The following is a 14171-nucleotide window of genomic DNA, read 5'->3' on the forward strand; positions in this document are numbered from 1 at the left end:
AAAAGAGACATAGCAGATGCGCTATGAATAGCATACATACATGGGGACACCAATAAATGTGCTAACCATAGCCTTAAATAGGTATTTCAAAGTTTACCGGCAAGATTACCATCAATTGAGGAACCTTCACCTCCCTTTTCTTAGGTAATGACATACTTGAGTTTCCCGTTTCCATGACAAGGCCCAACTGGTATAAAGAAGCACCTTTGTCAGCATCAGACATTTTCCCGAGAGCAGGCAGTTGTTCGGAACTTAATAAAAGCATCATTAAACTGGAAAATGGGGGCTATATAGGTTGTAACCTAGTATCCAAAGTAGGCTGTTGAAAGTTCACTCCAAAGAATGAGCATAACCACTAGTTAGTTTCTCTTGGGAACCAAGCTAAGACTTTGAAAGATCCTCTACGGCTCTAGATCATCAGGTGAGTAAGGTCCCAAAACTTATCAAGCACAAATATTACAGTTTGCATTTTCCACATACTTGGGAGACAACATGAAAGCTAGAATGCACAAGATAATCTACTATATTATTTCAAGTGGTTAGGGATTTATGTCTAAATAACCAGGTTTTGTCAACAGTGTTTTGTACTCCTTTGAACAAGGGCTATGTGCTAAAAGGATGACAACAATTAAAACAAGTTATGCTCCTAACTCACAAGCCGTTTTCACTTATAGTGATAGACCTAATTGGGCTTGTGCTGCACTTAAGTTGTGGACATTAATAAATAAATACTCCAAGTGCTGTCCTGAGGTTTTTCCCATACAAAATAGTTTTGCAGCTCACTGTGTGACCCACTTCTTATCATTCATTTTCCAAGGTGGGATTATCAGTGGCAGTAGTCTTACACCATGAAACAAATTTTATGCCCAGCCTTATGAAGTAAATACATGCCACTCTTACATCTCAAAATCATCATGTACCAATTGCACAAAGATTCATTAGTAGAACGGTTCAGTGAAATAAGTATATGTCAAGAAAAGCCCTGGCCCATGGGATAAGGACTCGGACAAGATAGTAACTGTAATTTTAATCTCTGTCCAAAGTAGTCCACAATCATCCACGGGACTCAATCCACTTGATACAGAGCATATACGGGAGCTCGAGACATACTTGATGGTCTCAAGATACACAGACCTACTTTGCCTATCGTTTTTACAACAAGATTGATAGACTCTTGAAGACACTAGTGAGGTATAAAATTACGATACCACCCTATGGTGGATTGCTCTATAGAATTTCCTGTTACTCAGCCGCTCTTACATCTGCAAGTGATATCATTCTTTTGCCCTGAGGAAGTCATTGGGTGATGCCCCTTGACGAAACACGTGTTGGCGTTTGGCTGTTGTAATTAATATCAGGACTGTACTGCTGTATCCACAAGTCTTCGTGAGCATCTGGAAGAGAAATAAAATAAGGACTTTTTTTCAAACTTGGATACATGGATATGGACTATCATTGTTCGAATTGATATCATCTGTAAATCTAACAGATACACTCATATACTTTTGTGCTCAGGGAACTCTGTAAAACTTGCACTTGAATTTCTTCTTGGACTTCCACAATGTACCCATTTCCTTGTTTGCAAGAGAACAGTATCAGCATCAGCCCCTTGAAGAACAGCTCTTGAATGTAGGGTGAAACTCATCCTCCTCAATCTTCAAAATTTATAGGACAACATTTATATAGAGCGGTTTGGTTCTACCGCAAGAAGCCACGCACTTGCTAGTAGCGCCTAACTCGGAAGGAGAGCTGAACTACCCAAGTGAAAAAAAAATATATATATATATATATATATATATATATATATATATATTCACTGAAAAAAACATAGGTTTCAGGGGCATTCTAGTTAGCTGGACATTTCACACATACAAAACCATTGAAATTCCCCCGTTATAGTTAGTTCAGCTAACTATAACTCACGCACCTGCAATGCACTGCTGATAGCGTCACATATTACATCACTCATGACATGCTCAGTGACATCACTCATGACATCTCAAATTATATCACTGATGACATCATCCAGTGAATGTGTGTCTTTCTGAAAATTAAATATTTTTCATATATGTATATCTCAAGGTCGATGGAAGAATAAAGGGGTAAATAAGTGCCTAAATGGATAGTTTTTTTTGTAAAATTGATTGTATAACTGACTGAATAAGGGTATCTTAGTGAATACATGGGTTAGCGAGTGATGTTTAAATATGTAAATATCTGTATCAGTCTCTCACTTTGTGTATGAATGGCTGCATGGATTGATGAGTAGCTACATGAGTGTCTATATGGGTTATTAGTTGTTTTTTTGATGAGTATGAGTGTCTGAGTGTCTCTATGGTACGGTGGCGGTATTACCTAGTGCATAGATGCATGAATGAGTGACTCACTGTATGTGTTTTGAAGACCGCATGTGTGCAGGACTGTATGGGTGGATGAGTGTGTGTATGGGTGTGTTAGTGAGTAAATGACTGTCTCAGTAGTGTCTTTATGAGTAACTACATATGTTTTAAACTAGTATATGTGAGTATTGGTGTATATCAGTGAGTATATGTGAGAGTGAGAGATTGGAAGAGTTCCTGTATAAATAAGTATGTGTTTCTATAAGTGATTGTTTAAGAGAGTAAGTATGTGTACGTTTCTGTAGAAGTGTAGTGGTGTGTGTATAACTGTATATGCAAGTAAATGGATGTTTGATTCTTTATTAGCATGAGTGACTATGTGTGTGAGTAAAGTTTTAAGTTGGGGGAATTAAGGTCCCTTGAAACCTGAGGGTCCCTGGGGTTGAACTAGCCCACTAGGTACCTCCAGTAAGGGCCACAGGGCTGCGTTGCACAGAGGTGTAAAAGGGGCACGGCCTGGACCACCTCTCTGCAGCGCAGTGGCAGTTACTGGAAGCATCTGGTGGGCTAGTTGGCCCCCATGGGCCCTCAAAATTGAAGGGGAATATTTCCCCAACTTAAAATGCGCCACAGGGCATGTTTGCACTCGTCACCTCAGGCCCCGTCCCCTCCCTTCCCCCCTGTGGCCGTTTTAAGTTGGGAGATTAAGTCCCCTTGAATCCTGAGGGTCCCTAGGGTCAAAATAGCCCACTAGGTACCTCCAATAAGCGCCATTGCAGAGAGGTGCAAAGAGGGGCACGCCCAGCACTACATCTCTGCAACGAGTGGCGCTTACTAGAAGCACCTGGTGGGCAAATTCTCCCCCAGGGTCCTTCTGGATTGAAGGGGAGTTATATTCCCAACTTAAAACGTGCCACAGGGCGTGTTTGCACACGTCCCCTCAGGCCCCGTCCCCTCCCTTCACCACTGTGTAAACGCGCCCTGTGGCCGTTCTAATTTGAGAGATTAGGTCCCCTTGAATCCTAAGGGTCCCTAGGGTCCAACTGGCCCACTAGGTAACTCCAGTAAGCGCCACAGAGCTGGGTTGCAGAGAGATGTAAAAAGGGGCGAGGCCTCTTAACACCTGTCTGCAACGCAGCTCCCTGGCACATACTGGACATACCTATTGGTCTAGTTGTCCCTCAGGGACCTTCAGTTTCGGAAGAGAATTAATTCCCCAACTTACAACTCGCCACAGGGTGCATTTGCACAATGGTGAAGGAAGGGGGCATGGCCTGAGGTGACATGTGTGCAAACACGCCCTGTGGCACGTTTCAAGTTGGGGAAATAATTCCTCTTCAATCCTGAGGGTCCCTGGGGACCAACTAGCCCACCAGGTACCTCCAATATGCGCCAGGGAGTTGTTCAGAGGCCACGCCCCTTTTCACAACACTCTGTGGTGCTTATTGGAGGTACCTGGTGGGCTAGTTGGCCGCCAGGGGACTTCAGGATTGAAGAGGAATTAATTCCCCAACTTAAAATGCGCCACAGGTCGTGTTTGCATACATGTCACCACAGGCCCCGCCTCCTCCCTTCACCACTGTGCAAACACGCCCTGTGGCGCATTTTAAGTTGGGGGATTGAGACCCCTTGAATCCTGAGGGGCCCTGGGGTGCAACTAGCCACCAGCTACCTCTATTAAGCGCCACAAAGCTGCGTTGCAGGGAGGTGTAAAAAGGGGCGTGGCCTCCAAACACCTCTCTGCTACGCAGCCCCCTGGCGCATACTGGAGGTTCATGGTGGGCTAGTTGGCCCACAGGGACCCCCATTATTCAAGGGGAATTTGTTCCCCATCTTCAAACGCGCCAGGGGGCGCGTTTGCAGAGTGCAGAAAGGAGGGGGCGTGGCCTCCGGCGCAATGCTGGTCTTTTTTTTTTTAAGACCGGGAGCTGTGTGGCCCCCCCCCATCTTTTCCTAATAATTTTGGCCCTGGGGACCCCAACCCCCAGTGCCTGCCCCCACATTTTTTTTTAAATACAAAAATTGGGAAGAGGGCCACGTGGCCCCCTCCTGGGGCCATAATCTGCCCCGGGGATCCCATCCCCCGGGGCATGGGCAATTTTTAACATTATTTTTTTTTTTGGAGGGGGGCTGCCTTGCCCCTTCTTAGGCCATTTATGGCCCCGGGACCCCAACCCCGGGGCCGGCCTTTGTTTTTTTATTTTGTTGATTTTTTTTTGCATATTTGAGGAGGGGGCCGCATGGCCCCCCTCCCGGGCCACTAATAGCCCCAGGGACCCCCATCCCTCGGGGCTGGCCCTCTCCGTTGGGGACCATGGGGGGTCCCCAAACCCCCCACGGTCCCGCCGGCTCCCCGCAACCAGCGGGAGCCGGCATTGCTTTCCCACATGGGGAGCTGCAAACGCCTAATACTGCCTGTAGCTGACCAGGGAACTCACCGGCTAAATCCCTGCAACGTTTCTGCTGCTGAATCCATCTCTGCTTGGTTGCCCTTTTTGCCGTCGTTGGACCTCGCGGTACCCGCTGCGCGGGTCCCGCATCGCCCGTTTTGCTGGGCATTCCTGCTGAGGAGTGGGTCCTTCGCTGGAGTCTTGTGTGGGCTGCAGGGCGGGAGGAGAACACTCTACCAGGGCTGCGAGCGCCAGGTGAGGGACAGGGACTCCATTTCCCAGGAGTCCCTGTGTTGCCATCACCTGCACCTGGACGCTCTCCCTGGTTGCCCCGCCCCCCACCGCCGAGTTAAAAGCTGCTGCCTGTGAAAGAAGTTTGGGAAACGCCTAATACTGCCTGTAGCTGACCAGGGAACTCACCGGCTAAATCCCTGCAACGTTTCTGCTGCTGAATCCATCTCTGCTTGGTTGCCCTTTTTGCCGTCGTTGGACCTCGCGGTACCCGCTGCGCGGGTCCCGCATCGCCCGTTTTGCTGGGCATTCCTGCTGAGGAGTGGGTCCTTCGCTGGAGTCTTGTGTGGGCTGCAGGGCGGGAGGAGAACACTCTACCTGGGCTGCGAGCGCCAGGTGAGGGACAGGGACTCCATTTCCCAGGAGTCCCTGTGTTGCCATCACCTGCACCTGGACGCTCTCCCTGGTTGCCCCGCCCCCCACCGCCGAGTTAAAAGCTGCTGCCTGTGAAAGAAGTTTGGGAAACGCCTAATACTGCCTGTAGCTGACCAGGGAACTCACCGGCTAAATCCCTGCAACGTTTCTGCTGCTGAATCCATCTCTGCTTGGTTGCCCTTTTTGCCGTCGTTGGACCTCGCGGTACCCGCTGCGCGGGTCCCGCATCGCCCGTTTTGCTGGGCATTCCTGCTGAGGAGTGGGTCCTTCGCTGGAGTCTTGTGTGGGCTGCAGGGCGGGAGGAGAACACTCTACCAGGGCTGCGAGCGCCAGGTGAGGGACAGGGACTCCATTTCCCAGGAGTCCCTGTGTTGCCATCACCTGCACCTGGACGCTCTCCCTGGTTGCCCCGCCCCCAACCGCCTCATCCCCTATTAGGAACAGCTGATCCCCGCTACGCGGGACGCCCGGGGCTAAGCCCGGGCAAAGGGCGGGCCCTCTGTGGCCCTCAGAGGCCTGAGGAGCCTGGACTGGGCCACTCCCTTTGTCATTTGTCTGCCAGCTTCTGTGGACTATTGGACCTTTTTTATAACTGTAAGTCTGTTTTCCTATTTTTATTTTTGTGCTGTTATCATTATTATCATCGGGACTAACATTGGAGGCTGAGTCACCTTTTCTTTCTTCCCTACACTTAATTTCTGCTACTCTGCGTTATCAAATTTCTGGGGCTTGCTATGAACTTACGTGAGACTAGAAGTATGGCAGCTGCTGGAGCCAAAAAATTGACAGGGACCCTTGATGATTTTATCGTCCGGACTCATGCTTTAATAGATGAAGGGATCATATTAATGGATAGAAGGGTGTCTCAGGACCTGGCAATGGCCAGGAGATCTTCTTTAGGACTTATAGCGCAGGCCCGCACTCCACACGCAGCGACTGGCTCAAACACCCCTGCTATTGTACATAATGAGGGGGCCCATGATGATATTAGCTCCCAAGAGGGCTTGGAGGCAACACCTAACCTTGCCTTGTTAGTTGAGAGCGATTCTTCAAATGGGCCTGAAAATGTTTCTGTGGTTAATGTATACGACAGAGGTCTGAAAGAGAGTGCAATTCCCAAAAAGAAGTCCAAATCAGCCAAAGGTAAAGGAAGGAAAGCACTGACCACTCAAGACCCAGATCAAACCACTTTAGACCTGGCGCCCTCGGACAGCATCCTGGTTGCGCATGCCGCTGACCCGGATGGAGCGGTCCAAACTAATGTGCGTTTATCCCTAAGCCTACTAGATGATACGGTCTTAGATAGTAGCTTAGAGGAAATACTGAATTTGGGTGATGATATAGATAACCATGTTAGAAGCAACGAGGATAGGAACAGCTTAAACATGGTAAATAACAACATCCTGGAAATGTTAAAAATCCTGCTTGAACCAATTGAGGTCAGGTTGCGTTGCTTAGAAACCATCCTAAAAAACATCCACAAAGATATAAGTGCCCCAAGTTTTAGTTTGGAAAATAAGAAACCCCCTGTAAAAAAGCCCACGGACAAACCTACCACAGCTGACAAAAATACCCTCTCTCAAAAAAAGATTGTACCCACTAATCCCACCAATGTTACCATCTCAGGTGGCACTTCTTCAAAAACCACTGATTCCAAGCAAATAACGAACCCAGTAAAAACCAAGGTAACCCCTCAGGTTAAGTTTAAAGATCCAACACCCCCGGCCTCTAAATTAGATCAGACCCCGAAAGAAAAGAGAGAACCACGGAGAAACATCCACCTTCCCCCGGACGCATGCTCCTATGTAGTGATTCTGACTGGGGTCACTGAACTTGTAACAACCGAAACGGAGTCTTACCAAGCCTTAAAAAACAAGGTATGTCATTGGCTGTCTAAAAATTACCCCTTACCGCCTGGCATGCCTAGTAACATCCTAATGGTAGAGAGAACCCCATGGGTGGGAGGCAATAGGAAAAACCTACAAGGTGACTGCGTTGTGGTCACCTTTGAGCATCAAGAGGTAGTAAATTACATCTGTGCTGGTACACCACGCCATCAGGCGAGTACGGTCACTGCCAGGCCTCTCTCCTATTTTTATGTACAGGGGAATCAACCAGACAGTAGGTGGAGCTGGTTAAAGGGCCCCCAGGAGCTTAACTATCGACAGACGTACAATCCCCCATGGGAGGCTCAATCACGTGGTTGGGAGGAGAGGGGGGAGGACGGGTGGAACGTGGTTAGAAGAAGAAGAGCTAGACCTTTTCAGGGCGGGTTTGTTGCAGGCCCCCAAAATAAATTTTCATATCATGACCATCACTACGTAAATGGGCAAGATAATTACTTTAACGTCCCAACGTTTAATCATTACGATCACCCGTCCTTTATGGACTGGGTAGATTGACAAACATTAGGCCCCTCCACCACACGAGTTTTAATTGCTCCTCGTATTACACCACAGGGCAGTGAACACTCACAAGAATTAAACCCCGAGCCAATTATTGAGTCAATGTTAACCTCAGGACAGGGCCTGGAGGGAGGGACAGCCTCGTGTGTGATTGATGGGAACAAAGGAAGTAGACGGGTGATTGCAATGGCCACTTGGAATATAGCGGGCCTTAAGAATAAGATTGATGATCCTCATTGGAGAGACTTAATAGGCACTATGGACATAATTGCCATGCAGGAAACGTGGGCGACTGAGAATTTGCTTACACTGGATGGGTATACCACCTTTTACCTCCAAGCTGTTAATTCATTGAGAGGGCGGGCTAGAGGTGGTCTGGTTACCTTGATATCTGCAAAAATCTCAGGCATATATAAAGAAATTCCCACTGGAAGCCCCTATTGTTTGGCAGTCTTAATTACATATAGGGGATTCAACGCTGTACTATTAGTTAACTTCTACAACTCCTTTGATAGAGAACATCCACTTGATAACCTGTTGAGGTTAAATTCTTTTTTAATTAGTTTTCAGGAGTCCATGGAGGCTAACTGCATTGTAATTTTACTGGGTGACTTTAATGTTCATAGTTGCAAGGAAGAATGCCCCCCGAACCTTTTGTTTGGTCCCCCAGAAGAAGAGAATATTCATTTTGAACACTCAGAACAGGGATCCTGTCTAGAATCCCTGTTAGCTGAAAATGGTCTAATGTTGCCTGTCGGGGGGGAAGAGGGTATTCCAACTTTTACGGGACATGGTAGTGGGTCTACCATTGATTACATTTTTTTAAGCAGCAGTTATAGTAGTCATATTCTCGGTTATACCGTTGTAGGGTCTCATTTTAGTGACCACAATCCTGTTGTATTAAAAATTGAAAATGTACTAGCTACCAATGTTAGCAATGTGAGTCCAGTAGATAAATGCGATTTAAGAACATCTGATCAGGCCCGCCGAATCAAATGGTGTAAAATAATTCCAGAGGATTTTTTTGGTAACCTATGCATAAGTAGCCAGGAGGCCTTTGCACTCTGTATGGATGATCATGTGGGAGACACCGAGGTGTTAGAGGCGTATAATAGGGTCTGCGCCAATATTGTGTCCAACCTGACACAACAGTGTAAAAGGAAAACACAAGAAAGGGTGGGCTGGTTCGACAACAAATGTTCTGCTGCCAACCGCAAATTAAAATCAGCTTTAAAATCGAATCCAGTAGATAGAAGACTTGTGGCTACTCTGAGGAAAGCATATAAGATCGCCATTGAGAGTAGACGGCGCGAGATCAGAGAGGACGCTTGGGCTGACCTGACCTCAACTGATGTTTTGAAGAGCAGCGCCAAATTCTGGGCCGTGGTCAACCAACCATTTTTTGCGGATTCACACAACAGTGAGTTGGACTGTGGCATCCAAGAAGATAAATGGCACCTGCATTTTAAATCTGTGTATGAACAGGAAGCTCCCGGGGCCGAGGGCATGACCAGCTTATACCAACTTCCTTACAGCCTAACGGTGGATGAGGTAGAGGTGGGTTTAGCCATTGAAAAAATGACCAGCAATAAAGCTCCCGGGCCGGACGGGGTTCCCGCCGATCTTTTTAAAGTGGATATTTTATTTTGGTCCAAAATTTTAGCTAGAGTCTTCAACAGCATTTTTAAGATAGGTATCCCAGCTTCATGGTCCCAATCAGTAATTGTCCCCATTTTCAAAAAAGGAGACAGGGGGGAGCCGGGAAACTACCGCCCCATATCCCTAATAGACTCTGCGGTTAAGGTCATAGGGAGAGTGGTTCTCAGTAAACTTACTGATTGGCTAGGTGAGACTAACATTCTCTCACCCCTTCAGTATGGTTTTAGAAAGGGAAGGAGCACCGTCGACCAGAGTCTAAACTTACAACTGTTGATAGGAAAATACACCATAGCTAAGCCTGGATCCCTGTATATCGCCTTTATGGATCTGTCCTCGGCCTTCGACCGAGTTAACAGATCCAAGCTGTGGGGTCAGCTCCTCAGCATAGGCATTGATCCAAATATTGTGTACTTCCTAGCAGACCTCCACAAAGACCTTACCGCCACTGTTCGTTATGACAGAAAAGGGAACTGCACAGGGAAAATTCATATTACCAACGGTGTTAGGCAGGGCTGTATCCTTGCCCCCCTGTTATTCACTTTATATATCAACAATCTGGGCGGAATACTGGGTACAGCATGCATAGATATACCTAGGGCAGGGAAATATACACTGCCCGCATTATTGTACGCAGACGATGCTGCTCTTATAGCTAGAACCGCAGTAGGTCTGCAAAGTCTGTTGAATTCCTTTTATAATTTTATGATAAAGCTGGATTTAAGCATCAATTTTGGTAAATCCCACGTAATGGTAGTAGGGCCTAAAACAAAGGTAAAAAAACAAGCCATGACGTTACACTGTAATGGTCACAAATTATCTAGAGTCCCCAGATTCCCTTATCTGGGTGTAGTGTTTGACGATCGCTCTACATGGCTTCCCCAAATGCTGGAGAAGAAAAAGGTCTTGACACGATCCATATCTGCAGTTCTCGGCTTCTCACGTAAAATCGGGGTGAAACCTATAGAGGCCGTTTTAAAAGTGTACGCTGCCAAATGCATAGCTATCGTTATGTATGGCGCAGACCTGTGGGGTTTTAGGCCTGTCAAATTTCTTCAAGTGATCGAAGACAACTTTTTAAAATCCATTCTTTCCTTACCAAAATCCACGGCAAGCTTTATTGTACATCAGGAATGTGGGGTGGATTTTTTGGAGGATCGGGTCGCTATGGCTCCCCTCCTGAAATGGATATCTGTGTGGCTCAACCCAGAGCTTGAAGTCAATCATGAAATCCTGAAGGACTGCCTTAAACTAGATCACTGGAACAAGATCCCCTGGCTGAATTATGTTGAGCAGTTGTGTGCTAAGCTAGGAAGACCTGAATTGTTCCATAACCCCTCTGCCCTTGTGAAGGCAGACTTGAAGTGGACAAAGAACACTTTTTTGTTGTATAGTGGAATGGACAGGGAAAACAGGGAGTTGATAAAACCTTCGGTTAGGTCGCATCAATTGATTGTTTCCTCAGACCATGATCTGGAGCTTTATTTGAAGGTCGTAAACAACCCAAACCATAGGTACCTTCTCACCAAGTTCCGCCTGAACAAAGTTCACTTGTTAATTTCTGGCCGCCCTGGTTGGACCAGGGACTCGGAACTGAATTTATGTACTTGTGATGGACATTCAATTATGGACACTGCCCACTACCTGTTCTTTTGTAGCCACTTTAAATCTATTAGGGAAAAATTTATTATTCCCATGTTAAAAGGGAGAGGGTTTAGGCAGGTCAAACCAGCGTTATTATACCTTCAGATGCTAAATGATATCTGGCAAATCTATAATGTGGCCAAATTTCTAACTATCGCAGTCAGACTGGGTAAAAAGATTAATTGGGTGTAGAATACCTACCAACAACAACCACGCTCACTGTAAAATTGAATCTAGTTTTTAAAAATCTTGTAATCTTTTTATTCTGATTGATAATTGTAATCCTTTTTAATGATATATTGTGCTTTTTGGACCATTGTTTATGTGTGTCTTGTACTTTTATGGTTTTGAAAATTCAAACCGAATAAAGTATTTCTTGACTTGACTGGGGAGCTGCAAAGATGCAGCTCCCCATGTGGAAAAGCAATCTGCTTTGGTATTTGGAAGAGAGAGGAGGTACGGATTTGGTGGTCCGTACCTGATTTTTCTGCTCCAAGAGGAAGACTTATCAGGACTGTGGTTTGTGTATATATATATATATAATTATAAATGTATTTATATAGATATATGTGGTATTACTTTGCATTTATTCCATTATTCATTTGTTGATACCGCTAGAGTTTGTGTATTAATTTTAAGAATTATGTTATATCTAACATTCACACAATAGTATTTTTTCAGTGTCCTTGGATCACGTGATCGGCACTGCTGAGATGTGGAGGCGAGTTCTCTTTAAATATTCAAAGATGGCTTGTGGTTGTTGTTCTCCGCTTGTGAACAAGGGCTTCCGAGCCCGAAACGCGTCATTGCTACCTATATTTAAAATAAAAATTCCACTTTACCTGATCCTGTGGTCCGTCTCCTGCTTCGCCGATCCACGTGATTGGAAGTAGCTTCGGAGTTTGTCCTGCATGTTAAACACGGAAGTTGGTTTGCTTCCCTGAAAGTTGGCGTTTCTCCTTCCAAACCACCTTGCCAAAAATCCTCACGGGAACTGTGGCGAACGCGCCCCCTATTGCAGCCGAAAGATTCAAAGAAGCGAAGAGCGAAGTGAAGATTTACATTAACTGGGTCGGAGGACCTGTCGTGGACTTCATTCAACGCTACGCGGTGAGTCATTGGCAGAGCATAGGTTTAGAGGTAATCGGATTGGTGAAAGATACAACGCAGTTTCCACGATTTACAGCAACTCGACTTGTGGAATTTTCAGGCATAGCCAGCCTGTCAGCGGAAACTGTTCACGCTAGAGAGATGGAGGCGGAGGAGTTATTTGGAAATATACCAGCCGTTGTGACCGGAGCTAATAAAAATCCAAATAAAGATGCAGAAAACGATGTTACTGACGTGAAAGCAATAATAAAGCAGCTCGAGAAAAACAGAAAATTAGAAATCACTAAATTGGGGGCACATTATTCGCTGACTAAATATTCTGAAGCAGGTTGTGTTTCTCGAGGTTTGCGTATTTTATTAGCACCCCAGTTTTGACAAACCCAACCCCCTGATGCTGAAGGAGTGGGGGCAAAGTAATCTTGCAGCATCTATGAACTTGGTACATATACTCATTAAATATGCTGCCATAGATCATGTGGAGGTGCTAAAAGAAATTGAAAAACTCAACTTAGAGATTGACAAGTTTGAGGAAACAGATGTGACAAAGAAACTGAAAGAAAATATGGCTGAAAGACTAAAAAAGCATGAAGACAAAATTAAGACCAGAAAAGTTCAGAAGTTCGCTAGAGATCAGGCGCATTACAATAACAGTCAAATCTTCACATTTGCACGCAAGTATAACATCGTAAAGCGGCAACAATACAGTGACAAAGGCACCAATAAAGTCAACAAAATCACTGCATCTACCACAGCCTCAGCTAAAGGAATTTACGCAACCGGCGACGACACGACCAGCATAGAAACAGAATCACTGACTAGTGATTCAAGCTTTGATGCAGACACACAAACAGCGCCAATATTAAATCTGGAAGAAGAGTTAGATTTTTTAGAAGAAGAGAGACTACAAACCCTGAGACCGAGACAAAGGAATGCCACAAGAAATGCAGGAATAAAAGAAGATGAGAAAGAAGAAGGAAGCATAAAGAAAAAACAACAAAAAAAGACAAAGAAACCGATGTGGCACAAGAAACAATAAAAGATGATCATTCTATTATCAATTCGTCCGATGTAACATTAACAACAGCAGAAGAACAACTTTTATCTCTCGGACTGAATTATTGTCCTTAACAACCATTCAACTATGCATCAACGTGCATAGATGTTTTTTTCTTCATCAGAAAACTTAAATTGAAAAAATTCTTCACACTGCAAAATATGAAAAAATCTACAGAGTCAGATTCTCATCTTTCCGAGTCCCACACAGTTCTGCCGAACCTTGTTACTTCGGATGTCTCTACTCTTCTATCTTTGCATGATCTTGAAGCTGCTACTGATTCTCAACCTATGCAGCAGGATATGGCTATCAAGACCCAATCCAGATTAACCAAGATCAATATGTTACAGAAAGGTGCGGGTATAACACCCTTTAAAGCGAAATCTACCTTCCTCCCGTTAATGACAAAAGATGCTGTTGACACCTTCCATGATTGTGTAACTAATGACATAAAACAACTTTACAAATGTTCAAGAGCAAAGAAAAAGAAAAACAGTTGCAAGCTAATGGAATACAACAGACTCATGAAGAAACTGCATGACAACACCAATATTGTGATAAAGAACTCAGATAAAGGTGGCAATTTGGTCATCTGGCCCAAGAAATAATACATAACGGAGGCAAAAAGACAATTAGCTGACACCAACTGCTATGAAAGAACGTCTCATAAAGATTATGTTAAAGCAAAAGAGACTTTATTGAAAATACTGTCTCATTGGCGTAGAGAAGGCTTAATTTCATTTGAGGAATTCTAATTTATGAACAATGAATTCCCTGTCCTTCCAGTGCTTTACCTAATTCCTAAAGTTCATAAATGCATAATTCCCACACCTGGAAGACCCATCATTTCGGCTATAAATAGTGCCAGCGAACAGGTCCGTCAATATATTGACTTTTTTCTACAGGA

General features: G+C 45.0%; 1 protein-coding gene across 2 annotated transcripts in view; it reads left to right on the forward strand.

Moving 5' to 3' along the window:
• Positions 1-14171, forward strand: part of SNX9 (sorting nexin 9) — a 798250-nt gene that overhangs the window by 689483 nt on the left and 94596 nt on the right. The window lies entirely within an intron of this gene.

The sequence above is a fragment of the Lissotriton vulgaris genome, chromosome 6, assembly GCF_964263255.1.
Source record: "Lissotriton vulgaris chromosome 6, aLisVul1.2, whole genome shotgun sequence".
Lineage (NCBI taxonomy): Eukaryota > Metazoa > Chordata > Amphibia > Caudata > Salamandridae > Lissotriton > Lissotriton vulgaris.